We start from the raw sequence: 14,245 nt of genomic DNA, 5'->3' as shown, positions 1-14,245 counted from the left end.
GCGCTGCGGGCAGCGGTTGCCTGCAGCGCACAGCGGCATGTAATGAGTCAGTTTGACTCATCACATGCTTGGGCCCCAGGACAGAGGCGGGCCCCAGTGCAACGCACTGCTTGCACTGCCGGTAGTTCCGCCTCTGCTCCTCCTATATAACACAGCTGCTCCCCAGTCCCCACAATTAAGCAGTGTGAGCACAGATATATGCAGCACACTGAGCACAGATATGGAGTGTTTTTCAGGCAGACAACGTATACTGGTGGTCACTGTCAGCAAAACTCTGCACTGTACTCCTCCTATATAATACAGCTGCTCCCCAGTCCCCACAATTAAGCAGTGTGAGCACAGATATATGCAGCACACTGAGCACAGATATGGAGTGTTTTTCAGGCAGACAACGTATACTGGTGGTCACTGGTCAGCAAAACTCTGCACTGTACTCCTCCTATATAATACAGATGCTCCCCAGTCCCCACAATTAAGCAGTGTGAGCACAGATATATGCAGCACACTGAGCACAGATATGGAGTGTTTTTCAGGCAGACAACGTATATTGGTGGTCACTGTCAGCAAAACTCTGCACTGTACTCCTCCTATATAATACAGCTGCTCCCCAGTCCCCACAATTAAGCAATAAGCACAAATATTATTAATAAACGGAGAGGACGCCAGCCACGTCCTCTCCCTAACATTTCCAATGCACGAGTGAAAATGGCGGCGACGCGCGGCTGCTTATATAGAATCCGAATCTCGCAAGAATCCGACAGCAGGATGATGACGTTCGGGCGCGCTCGGGTTAACCGAGCCATACGGGAGAATCCGAGTATGCCTCGGACCCGTGTAAAATGGGTGAAGTTCGGGGGGGTTTGGTATCCGAGGATCCGAACCCGCTCATCACTAGTTATCTTCATCATCATCCTTCTCAGGTAGTAGTTGTGAGGAAATAATAATCCCTCGGACTCCGAGGTAAAAATGGTCTCTGATCATAATAAACCATTTTCTGAGGTAGGCACATGTTCAAGACTGATGTTGCCACTAAAATAAATAAATAAATAAATCCTCACAGGGATGTCAGCTAAGTAAACATTAGAAACCTATCTCTGAATAAGAGATAATGGGGGTCATTCCGAGTTGAACTCTCGCTAGCAGTTTTTAGGAGCCGTGCAAATGCATTGTCGCCGCCCACTGGGGAGTGTATTTTCACTTTGCAGAAGTGCGAACGCTTGTGCAGCAATGCGCCTGCAAAATCTTTTTGTGCAAAACAAGACCAGCCCTGTAGTTACTCTTCATGTGCGCTGATTCTAACGATGGAGGGACGACTTTTGACGTCACACACCCGCCCAGCATTCGCCCAGCCACGCCTGCATTTTCCCTGACACGCCTGCGTTTTTCTAAGCACTCCCTGAAAACGGTCAGTTGCCACCCAGAAACGCCCACTTCATGTCAATCTTCCTGCGTTCGGCCGTGCGACTGGAATCTTCGTAAGACTGTGTGCAAACCCACGATGCTCATTGTACCCGTACGACATGCGCAGAAATGCCGATTTTTAGCCTGATCGCTGCTCTGTGAACAACAGCAGCTAGCGATCAACTCGGAATGACCCCCAATAATGGGTGACATGTAATAGTATGAGATTTTTAGACTTTTAGTCAAAAATCGGCCGAAATTGCCTGTTTTGAGTAAATCACAAATGTAATAGGATGCGAATTGCACTCTAATTCGCATTTTTCCCAGAGAAAATCGCATATTTTCACCTGTCGATTTCATTTTGCACTTTAACTCGCATCCAGATGTTTGCCCATTCAAAAGTATACAACTCGCAAATGTAATAGGATGCAATTTTGGAAATCACACTAACAATTGACTAAAAACCGCACACAAAACAGACCAGGTACAGCTAGGCGATTTGGAGTACTTCCACCATCCCAAAAAAACAAAGGGTTACCTTTTGCACAGGTGAGCCATACTTTCATCAGAAACACCCTTACAAATACCCATACATCATCCAGGGCACCTGTGAGGGATTAAGCAATGGAGTTTTTGCAGTAACGAGTTCAGCTGTGTGTATGTGATATTGCACGTTTGGAGGAGCTGCGCAGGAGGAGGGCGCAGGCTGCGCACCAGGTACAGGTCCCCAGACCACTTTGTGCTTCACCTAGGTACCGTGCGAGGGTGTACCTGGACTCCCTCTCAGATCAAGAGGTGGTGATGTTTCGGCAGAACCGCACAAACCTCTTGAGCTTATATGAGCAGGTGAGACATGATTTGGAGCCATATGGCTCTGCCAACTATGCAATGTCTGGGCTGCAAAAATTAATGTGTACCCTGCACTTTTTTGCCACAGGCACCACTCAGTCTGTGGGCTCTTGGTCGCTGGGGGTAGCGTTACACAAGCCACTTTCTCAAGGCATTTAACTCAAGTGTTCTATGCCTTGAAGAAGCTGTGGTGCACATACAGTATATCACATTCCCAAGTTCTGAGTCCGAGTGGCAGGACCTGAAGATGGCATTTTATCGGCTCTCAGCATTCCCTAATGTGCTGGGGGCCATAGACTGCACCCACATTGGGATTCTGGCACCACAGGTGAGGGGGTAAGTCTTTGTCAATCGACATGGGCATCACTCCCTCAATGTACAGGTGGTGTGTGACGCTAACCTTAGAATTCTCAGTGTGGTTGCAGGTTACCCAGGGTCTTGCATGATGCCTATATCCTGCGTCACTCATCCCTTTGGGAACGCTTCCAGCAGCACACCATGTCTGAGGGATGGCTACTTGGTAGGTACATTCAAGTTATCTTTTAATATGTTTCCTAATATGTCCTTTTAACAGTACTGTTTTAATGCGTAACAATGCAGCATGACTCTGAAACCATAATGGTGTGCTTATTTGGTCAGTAACACACTTATTTGTGCCATGAAGTCAACTGGCGGTATTATTCGCTTAAGTTGTTCCTCGTAGGCTGTAAACTGGGTGCACTGGTACCTCCCCCTGTGCGTCTGGCCTCCTTTCTCTCTGCAGCCATCTTCATTTTGAGCAGTCTCTTTATGTTGTTAAATATTTTTTTAACGTTCACGACTTTTCGCTTGAAAATGCTGACCGCATTAACTGCGTCTGTAATGTCCTCCCACATTTTGCGCTTACGCACCATATTAGTGTGATGGTTATTCTTCCTCAGAAGCCGATTAAAAACTGGCACCATTGCCCTGACTAGGGCACAGTTTCCCTCATAGGAGAAACACACATGGCGACCACTGGGAGTCTGCCCTGGTATAGGGCCTTCCTCACCCTCCTCTGCGGCCTCCTCCTCCTCCTCAAACTGGCCCCCATAACCCTCCTCCTGCTGCCAGTTGACGTCACTAAGGAGAGGCTCCTCCAGCTCTTCCTCCTGCTCCCTCTCAAAAGGAGAGGACTCTGTGTCAGTTTGCCTGCTTCCAGCACCAGCCTCCTCCTGCTCCTCATGCTGAGCTTGCTCCTCCTGACTCCTCCCAGCCACTGCCCTCCTTGCCACCATGCTGCCTCTCTCCACGATGCTCTCTCTGCCTCTCTTGCTCACTCTCCTCTCCATCTTACACTCCTCCCAGCCTAACAAAGGGCAAAATGGCACCGGAGCCCTTTATATAGGGTGTGTGATGCAGATTCCAGGGGACTTAGCTCGGCCAATAGGTGGGGTTCTTTGCTTGTGTGTAATGGTGGTGTTGTAAATCGCATTCTGGTAGGTCAGAAAAGCGCACATTACCGGGTCATAATAGCGCGACAAATTGCATGACATCGCATGTTTCACTCCCGAATTCGCATCCTAGTACATTTGTAATTTCGACAAAAAATTAACGCTTTCAAAACATGCGATACGGGGCAATTCCAGAATCTTACTAAAAATCGCATCTTATTACATGTCACCCAATGTGACTGCTGGCCAATGTCACTAACACTTTCCCTTCCTAATAATTCCCACACTTCTTGAATGGGAATCCTAATACCAGATCACAGGGGTGGCTTCAGGGGTGTAGGGAGGGCGGTTCTGGTGGATCTCGAGCTCCAGGCGCCCAAGACAGTACAGGGCGCCGCAGCTCGACTTCGCCGGAACCTCTGCCTGGCCGCAAGCAGCTCACAGCCACAGCTGTCAGTCACTGACAGCTGGAAGCCTGAGCTGCTTCAAATCTCTCCCTCCCCTTCCCTCGCCTCCCCTCCCATCCCTCCTCTCCCCTCCCGTCCCTTCTCTCCGCTCCCCTCCCTCCTCCTCTCTGGTCCGTGACTTGCATGTGACGTCACGCATCACACGCACAGATGGCGGAGACGCGGCCAGCAGCAGTCGGGAAGCAGAAGCGGGCAGATGAGTATTTTTTTTGTTTGTTTTTTATTTTATTTTGTGTTTTTGGCGCTACCAGGGGGCACAGCTACAGGGGGCACAGCTACTGGGGCCACAGCTACAGGGGTACACCTACTGGGGCCACAGCTACAGGGGGCACATCTACTGGGGGCACTGCTACAAGTGCACACCTACTGGGGCCACAGCTACAGGGGGCACACCTACTGGGGGCACTGCTACTGGGGGCACAGCTACTGGGGGCACAGCTACAGGGGCACACCTACTGGGGCCACAGCTACAGGGGGCACAGCTACAGGGACACACCTACTGGCGGCACAGCTAAAGGGGCACACCTACTGGGGCCACAGCTACAGGGGGCACACCTACTGGGGGCACAGCTACAGGGGCACACCTACTGGGGCCACAGCTACAGGGGGCACAACTACTGGGGGCACAGCTACAGGGAGCACACCTACTGGGGGAACAGCTGCAGGGGGCACACCTACTGTGGGCACAGCTACAGGGGGCACAACTACTCCGGGCACAGCTACTGGTGTCAAATCTACAGGGGGCACAACTACTGGGGGCAAATTTACAGGGGGCACAACTACTGCGTCCATAACTACAGGGAACATAACTGTGGCCATGCCCCTTCCCTATAAAGCCACACTCCTATCTTTTGCTGCGCGCCTTAGGCGCGCACTATGCTTATCCTGTGGGAGTGTGTGTGTGTGTGGGGGGGGGGGGGGTGCCAAAGGAAACTTTCTCCCTGGATGTCTCAAGGTCTAGAACCGGCCCTGATGGCCACGCCCCCAATTCAGTACAGGGGAGGGGGCCACCAAAACATACCTTGCTCCAGGCACCATGACACCTTGCTACACCTCTGGTTGGCTGTAGCTGCCAAGACACCTCTGCCTAACCTATACTCCATTCTCACACTGGGCTTTGCATTTGCAATCTGAGGCATTCAATCTACACTTATAAAATAAAATTATATAATGCTGAGGATTCTGATAGGCCTGCCTGATGTGCCAATTCTCTTTTCCCAGTTTTTGATGCATCTCCTACTGCATTATTGTGTGATAAACTGCTGATTTCTCAAATAAAACTGAGAAAAACTCAATTAAAATTACAGTTGCAACAGGTCCTTTGCTATATGTCCTGGGCTAGGGAGAAAGGAAGAATAATCTGTATGCTCCCTGGATACATTTTTTCTCACGCCCTTCTAAAAGTTGTCAGCAGGGCTACTTTATTGTGGGACATGCAGTTACCTATTTTGCAAACTCTAGAATAGCATGATGGCTCGCTAGAGCAGAATTATCAAATCTAGAACCAAAGTATCTGGACTATTCTAGTCTCTCACACGCAGACCTGTTTGGACCAGAATTTCTGTCAGGAGTAAGGTCTTGTTATATGGTTCACAGGTCCTTTGCGATACTAAAGCCTAGAGCTCAAGGTAAACATACTGTAAGAAACCTTTTGTGCATTGTGCTTCCAGAGCTAGACTTTAAGTAGAGAGAGCTTCCCATAGACAAATGGTGAAAGACAATACAAGTTGGTGTCAACTTGCCATTAATTTGATTTCTCATCGAAGCCATACACGATTTTTGCATAGCTGATCCATCAGAACTTCTCTATCAAAAAGAAAATGAACATTTGTCATTCAGACCACTATTCAATGTAAAAGTGCAAAACAGCTTTTCAAATCCCATATTTCATGTGGAGAGTTTGCATGGCATTCCCTTTTTACTAAACTAGAATGGTTTATATGTTAAAACAGTTCTCCAGAATGCTTGTCTTCCAATTTTAATACATCTAAACAACAGTCGGTTACAATTTTATTGTAAAATGCTTTTATTCCGGTGTCCTGTCATGTTATTTTGCTTCTCAAACACACCTTATATTTTGCCTATTGGAACAATAGTAGTCACCGCATCTCTCCACGATGGAGTCTCCTATGCAGGAACTCACAAGCTCTCCTCAGGTTTTCTTAAAAACTTGTCACTGCTAGTCAGTAATTGACAGGCATAGGCGATCGCATTTTATGCAGCCCCCCGCAGAAAATGCAGGGGCACATGCGCAGCATGTGTGCTGCGCATGCGCCCGCACATTTTCAGAAAAAATTCCGGTTGAATCACACATTATGACAGCTATGTCCTACATCAACAGAATGGAGAAATTTTTTTAATGTTCCTTTGCATGGCAGCTTTGGACATTTAGCAGGACATCATAGAAAGGCACATAATACTAAAAGCAATAAACCAATCTGAAAATCTTATCTAAATTGCCGACTGCCTTTTCACTCTTTGACTACCTTGACTTCCTTTTTATATATTATGTATATTTCTAAGACACTGGATTCCCAGCATTTGCAATAAACGGAGTAGAGCTTACCAAATTAATTTAGTCATACCCATTTGTCAACCCCGAAAAGTGTAGCAAATTATTTTAAAGGCTCATAACTAAATGTCTCTTACGTGGAATTCTTAGTAGAATTAGACAAAGTAAAGATGATAATGAACCAAACTGTTAAATTCTTTCCTGTTTATCTACTCTTACCCCACTCGTTAGAATATACAGCAATTATTAAATGTAGAAAACCTTTCTGTACAGCTAAACCCTCAACCCTTAAATGAAATATTGTTACATGATAGCATCTGGTATTGATATTTTTTTAATTTAAAGGTCTCTCTCTACTAGGCAGCACAGCATCTAAAGTTGCTTCAAAGTCTTGCCTCAAACCAGCGGTGCAAGTGGGCGGGTACGGGTGGGTATGGCGTACCCTTAAGAATTTAGCCGTGGGTACGCCGTAAACTGCCGCCGGGCCACCGCTCCCTCCCTCCCTCCGCTGCTGCTTACCGTGCCGCTGCTGCTTGAGGGGAGGAGAGTGCAGCATGTGCCTCTCCTGCCCCTCAGTGTCTATCTTCAATTCGGCACCAGCCCGTGAGCCAATCAGAGCTCGCGGACCAGCACCTAATTGAAGGTAAACAGCCGCCGGAGACTGGGGGGCAGGAGAGGCGCATGCTGCGCTCTCCTCCCCTTCACACACAGGACAGCAATGTGGTAAGCAGCAGGGGAAGGAAGGGCACTGTGAGGACATGTGTACCTGGCACTGGGGGCATATCTGGCACTGGGGGCATCTCTGTATCTGGTAGTGGGGGCATATCTGGCACTGGGGGGAGATCTCTGTATCTAGCACTGGGGGCATATCTGGCAATGTGGGGGCATTTCTGTATCTGGCACTGGGGGGACATGTGTATCTGGCACTGGGGGCATTTCTGTATCTGGCACTGGGGGGCATCTCTGTATCTGGCACTGGGGGCATGTCTTACACTTTGTGGGCATTTCTGTATCTGGCACTAGGGGGCAATGTATATCTGACACCGTGGGGGCATTTGTGTATCTGGCACTGTGAGGCAATGTATATCTGGTACTCTGGGGGCATTTGTGTATCTGGCACTGTGGGGCAATGTGTATCTGGCACTGTGAGGCAATGTATATCTGGCACTGTGGGGCAATGTGTATCTGGCACTGTGGGGCAATGTATATCTGGCACTGTGGGGCAACGTGTACCTGACACTGTGGGGCAACGTGTATCTGGCACTCTGGGGACATTTGTGTATCTGGCACTGTGGGGCAATGTGTATCTGGCACTGTGAGGCAATGTATATCTGGCACTCTGGGGGCATTTGTGTATCTGGCACTGTGGGGCAAATTATATCTAGCACCGTGGGGCAATGTATATCTGGTACTGTGGGGCAATGTATACTTGGCACTGTGGGACAACGTGAATCTGGCACTATTGGGGTCATATGTATATCTGCCCCCCATATGTGTATCACGCCCCTGTTTTCATTGGCCACACCCGTTTTTTGGGCGCACGTGCACACAGTACCTGTATGACATTTTTTCTACTTGCACCACTGCCTCAAACTATAATGCACGCTGTAAGCTGATCATCTGCTCGTGCATTGTCAAAATACTATGGAGACTGGTGATCAGGATGTTTACCTCCCATACCCTCCAATGAGCTTGAAGGCAAATTTACTTCACACACAGATATACCCTCAACTTTAATGGATATGACCCTGAGTTCAGGTTTGACACTATTTGAAGACCACTTTTGAGAGGAGATACAAAAATTTAGGCTCCTCAGAAGGTCTTCCTGTACAATTGATTATACACAAGGCTCATTTGTCATCAATGCTGTCATATGCATAACATTATTGGAGACTTATGATGAAGAAAAGATTACATCTCTCAGAACAACCAACAGGTGCGTGGTAGTCTGCCCACCAGCTGTTGCTTGGTGGCAATCCTCCCGATGAACAAACAGTAGTTTGCAGGAATCTATGACCTGCAAACTTTCTTTGATCTAGAGAAAAGGATTGCCACCTAGCAACAGCACCCATCCCACCCTCCCAAAAAAAGTAACTGTTGCTCTCTGTTGGTTACCCTTCCAAACATTAGTCTATTATACATTTTTAGGCCCTCTGAGGAACATGAAAATAATAGAGTCTGGCTACAGAGGACCCTAGAAATTGAGAAGTCTCGATTTTCTCTGTTCGTTTACTTGCAAAACAAAGGTTTCTTTATAATATTGTTTTATCATCTATTACTGGAAAACAAGACAAATGTAGCTGAAAAGTCAGTTCAGACATAGACTTTATTCTCTAGGTGTGTACACTTATTGTTATTCCAACTGCAATTATCTAAAATTATAAGAAAGTTGATGTAACTTCCATTTCTTGTTCTGCATATATACAGTATATTATACAGTGTAACATAGTATTAAATTAAACAGACAACTCCGTTTACATGAACATTTTCATGGCTCTAAGGCCCATGTTGGCAATAGTGAATGTGAGTCTCTTCCTGCACAATTGCGTAAATTGCAAAAAAAATCGTCTTTTGACCCATATACTACGAATATGTCTATTAAAACCTTCTCTCGCATGCTTACACATAATGTTGGTACAGCTATTAAATATAATCAAGTTTCTGAACATGGTCCTAACAATTTATCTGCAGCTGAATTTCAGGCACTTATGAATCTTGCCAGTTATGATGATATTATAATCCGCCCCGCCGATAAAGGCGGGGCAATTGTTGTTCAAAATCTTGTTGATTATAAATCAGAGATTATGCGTCAATTAGCTGACACTTCAGTTTACAGATTGTTGGACCATGACCCTACCACTGAATTTTCTTTGAAATTGTCTTAAAGATTGTCCCGTGCAGTTAGTGATGGACACATTTCTCAGTCACTATGTGACGCTCTCTTACCTAAATGGCCTGTTACACCTTTGTTGAATTCTTTGCCTAAAATACATAAAGATGCATCTAGTCCTCCGGGACGTCCAATCATTGCTGCACGTGACTCACTATTTCAAAACTGTTCTGTGTATTTAGACAGTTTGTTGCAACCCTGTATATTGGGCCATCCAGGTTATTTACTTGACACGACCAGTTTTTTGAATAAATTGGCAGCTATTGATAAGATTCCATGCAATAGCTTTCTGTGTAGTTTGGATGTATCTAGCTTATACAACATTATTCCCAATTCGGATGGCATTGCTGCTGTGCGCCATTTATTGATTGATAATCCCCTGTATGTGGGACCGGATATTGACCTGATTTGTGATCTCTTGGAAATGATATTAACATGTAATTTTTTCATTTTTGATGGGCAGTTTTATCTGCAGGTGTCCGGTTGTGCGATGGGGTCCAATGTGGCCCCATCGTACGCTAATTCATACATGTTGCGGGCAGAACAGGATATTTTTTTCAGTAACATCAACATTTCAGACAATATATTTTTTTACGTTCGTTATACAGATGACTTATTTATGATTTGGACTGGAACTAAGGAGCAGTTGATATCGTTTATAGGGGAACACAACAGGTCTGATAGTCCCGTTAAATTCTCCTGTGATGTCAGTGACAAGTCCATTAATTTTCTTGATGTTATGGTTAAACTTGAGAATCAACAGATTTCCACCAATCTATATACCAAGAACACTGATAGAAATACGTTGTTACATTCTACCAGTTTTCACCCAAAACCTTTGAAATATGGACTCCCTTATTCACAGTTTCTCAGAGCCTGCCGCATTTGCAGCAATAGGAAGGATGCATGTGCCCAAATAGATAATATGATTAGTAAATTATTGTCTAGGGGATATTCCTTACCACATTTAATTTCGGCTAAAGAGAAAGCTTTGGGTAAAGCCCGGAGTGACTTATTACACACCAATAGGGGTAATACCTTAGATAAGCGTTTACCATGGGTTAATCACTTCAATGTCTGTAGCAACTCTATTAAATCTGTGTCTAAACAGTTGTGGCCAATAGTTAGTACAGATCAGGATTTGAATCTTGGTGATAGAAGACTTATGCCATGTTATACCAGAGGACGGAATATTCGGGATTGGGTTGTAAAGACAGATGTTTCCAACATGTCAAATACCATCAGCTCACAGCATTTTTTGAGTCGACGCAATGGATGTTACAAGTGTGTCAATTGTGTCACTTGTCGATATCTGATAGCTGGTGACAGTTTTTGTCATCCATATAGTGGAAAAAAGTTCTTTATTAGACACAAAGTGACCTGCACTACCAAATTTATCGTGTACATTATCAGATGTCGATGTGGACTTGTTTATGTCGGTAAAACCGACAGAACATTGCGTGAGCGTATGGCGGGACACCGTTCCACCATTCGTGCTGCCATTGACTCTGGCAAAAGTGACCATCCTGTGGCGCGGCACTTTGCGGAGGCTGGTCACAGTATGGCCAATCTTAGATATATGATCATCGATCATATTCCACCATCATTGCGGGGGGGCAATCGTTCATTGAAATTACTTAAATGTGAGTCCAGCTGGATTTTTAGATGAGGAACCCTTACACCCCGTGGTCTCAATGACAATCTGGGTTTGCACGCATTTATTTAATGTATTGTTAATTTAATGTATTGTTCTCTCTATGGTGTCGCATGTATTCAGACTGGTTTGCAGTTAATTTAGTACACAGCATTGTTCATGTATTGATGCTTATTTAAACCGTATTTGTATGCACTGTGCCTGTGCGAAACTCCGTGCTGCTGCTGTTTTTATTTCACTACATTGTTTCTGTTTAGGTTACCACGGTAACGGACGGGGGGAGGTGACGTCATTTGTGGGCGTCAGACTTCCTGGTTCCGGACGCCGCGGCTAGCGTTACACATGGTGGGGATATAAGGTGAGCAGAGTCTAGTTATTGTATTGTTTGTGCCTGATGACGATGTAATACACATCGAAACGTTGCAGTTTATCCTGACTCCTTGTGTCGTTATTTCACCGTGTGCTGCCGATACCATTTGCTGCTATATTATACAGTGCAAATATATATAACCAAAGTTAAATTTATATATATATATATATATATATATATATTGTATATATGGTATTTCTACACAGGGTTTGCCTTTCAAAAGCTTTACCAGTATTGTTTTCCTAAATAAACTATTCAGTTGGTTTAGATATAAATTATTGGGTATTATTCTGCTTCTTTTCCAACACATACAATATTCACCCGGATGTGTTCTAGTTATTAGGATTGCTACCAGTAAGCTTACAAAAGTCTGTTTGGTAGGTGCAACTTCACTGTTAGTGTCGGCAGGTCAGTGATGTAAAAATATCACTTCCCTGCCTTGCAGTTGAGAATCAGAATGCTTGCTACATAACCCACCAGCTGTTGCTTGGTGGCAATTCTTTTTATTAGAACAAATAAAGTTTGCAGGTCATAGATTCCCGCAAACTATTGTTTTTCATCATCTCTTAGATAGCTCAGCTATAAAAACAAGGTTAAGAGATCTATCTGTGAAGAGTAACAACTATATAACAATGATGGACAGAAAAACTGTTAAGCCTGACCCGTGCCAGCCATTTGTAACTTTAAACTGGTTGGATACGAAAATCTATAAGTCAGTATTCCATCGGTCAGGATGCCAACAGCAGTATTACAAAGGTCAAAATCCTGATGGATCCCAGTAAGTAACTTAACCTTGCCCATACCCCTAACCCACCCCTCCCGTGTCCTAACCCAAACTGTCCCCTCCTGCAGCTTAACCCTAACCTCCCCACAGCCTAACCCTCACCTCCCCACCCCCGCAGCCTAACCCCTGTACTTACCTTTGGGATCTGTCGGGATTCTGGCCAATGGGATCCTGCTTTCGGTATTCTGACCAAATCCTCTTTGAACACATTACTATCGCTAGTGCACAAAAATTAGACAGAAGCTTGTTTGGGGAGGAAAACTTCATATAAAAAATAAGTACAGCACTGCATAAATGCTATGTGCATTATGAAATCAACATGAAAGTAATGGGGATCATTGATGCCTATGGTAAATGAATTCCCAATAAACATGCTTTTTTGTAATGCCCACACACCTTTGTGAATATTTTCTAGGGTCCACGTGCACAGCATGGAGTGTTCTTAAAATAAGACCAGATTTGTTCCTTAATATGGGGTGATAAAACAGCAGCAAAGCTCTACGAGGTATCAAAAAAATTGTACGTTTCTTTTTGAAGAGAGACCTCTATCCATTCCATACAAAATTAATGTTTTTCGAAAGAGAGACAGAGTAGGAGGGCTGCTCTGCTTCCAGGCAGTCCCGGCGACAGGGGGGTCAAAGGTACATTAGTAACAGGCCCCGAGGTTCTGGGGCAGAGCCAATAGTACATTTTAAGGAGACCGCTACAGACAACCGCAACTTAGGTGACACCTCCCCACCCCCTCATCACATGGTTCAGTCTGCTCCTGGTCACTGTGCTGCGCATAATGTTAATGATGTTGTGACGTCATTATGTTGTGCCGGGCCTTTACTGTGTGTCCTTGCCGCCGTGGCCCCACCCCCTAGGATTAAGAGCAGCCAGGAACAGAATGGCCAGGCACGGAGTCTAGGAGGAAGCCGCAGCAGCCCCACCACTATCCCACCTCCCTACAGACACCCTCCCTGGATGCACTTCAGAAGAGTGACTGGCGAGGTTGCAGTAAGTCGAGTGACAGCAGCACTCAGCTCTGCAGTCACAAACCTGCTAGACACATTTTCAGTATCTCTCTATATTCTAGATAAGTGCTGCATTAAGACCCCGCTCATCTGTCTTTGTGTGTGTCAGTCTCTGGGTGTGTGCCAGTCTCTGTGAGTGTGCCAGTCTCTGTATGTGTGTCAGTCTATGTATGTGCCAGTCTCTGTGTGTGTCTCGTGTGTGTGTGTGTGTGTGTGTGCGTGTGTGCGTGTGTGTGTCAGTCTCTGTGTGTGTGTCAGTCTCTGTGTGTGCCAATATCTGTGTGTGCTAGTTCATTTGTCAGTCTCTGTCTGCCAGTCTCTGTATGTGCCAGTCTTTGTGTGTGTCAGTCTCTGTGTGTGTGTGTGTGTGTGTCAGTCTCTGTGTGTGCCAATCTCTGTCTGTCAGTCTCTGTCTGCCAGTCTCTGTATGTGCCAGTCTTTGTGTGTGTCAGCCTGGCTTCTGTCTGGCTTCTCTCCACTTTCTCCTGCAGTAAAATGAGAGTGGCACACTCTTACCAAATATTTGTTTTGACCAGGGTGTTCCTAGTGTGTTCATACCTGAAGTTCAGTCGTGTTCGTGGTCAGCTGAATCCACTCTTCACCGATGTTGAGACCAGTAACTATTCTTCACGTCACCTGTATGGCTGGGACAGAAGGACGAGAAGGACCCCGGAAGGACAACCCAAACACAGTATACTCAAAGACTATTACTCAGGGAGGCAGTGACAACCATTTATTAAACGAAAGAAATTATCAGTCACCGCTGTAGTTACGTCTATATATCACCATTCGATCTCACCATATTTCAGTTACGGTAGAATTGGTAACCAAAATTACAGTTTACACATTTAGAAAGCACAGCAATGGTTTGGTCAAACAATCATGTAAAT

General features: G+C 45.5%; 1 long non-coding RNA gene across 1 annotated transcript in view; it reads left to right on the top strand.

Annotated features, from left to right (window-relative positions):
- LOC135055427 (uncharacterized) overlaps positions 1-14,245 on the top strand; it is an 84,150-nt gene that overhangs the window by 38,502 nt on the left and 31,403 nt on the right. Inside the window, exon 2 of the long non-coding RNA XR_010243752.1 lies at positions 11,443-11,543. This is a non-coding gene — a long non-coding RNA (uncharacterized LOC135055427). The remainder of the gene's footprint in view (positions 1-11,442; positions 11,544-14,245) is intronic.

This window comes from Pseudophryne corroboree, chromosome 3 (assembly GCF_028390025.1).
Source record: "Pseudophryne corroboree isolate aPseCor3 chromosome 3, aPseCor3.hap2, whole genome shotgun sequence".
Taxonomy (NCBI): Eukaryota; Metazoa; Chordata; class Amphibia; order Anura; family Myobatrachidae; genus Pseudophryne; species Pseudophryne corroboree.
Note: the sequence above shows the minus strand (reverse complement) of the source record. Positions and strands in the feature narration are given on the sequence as shown.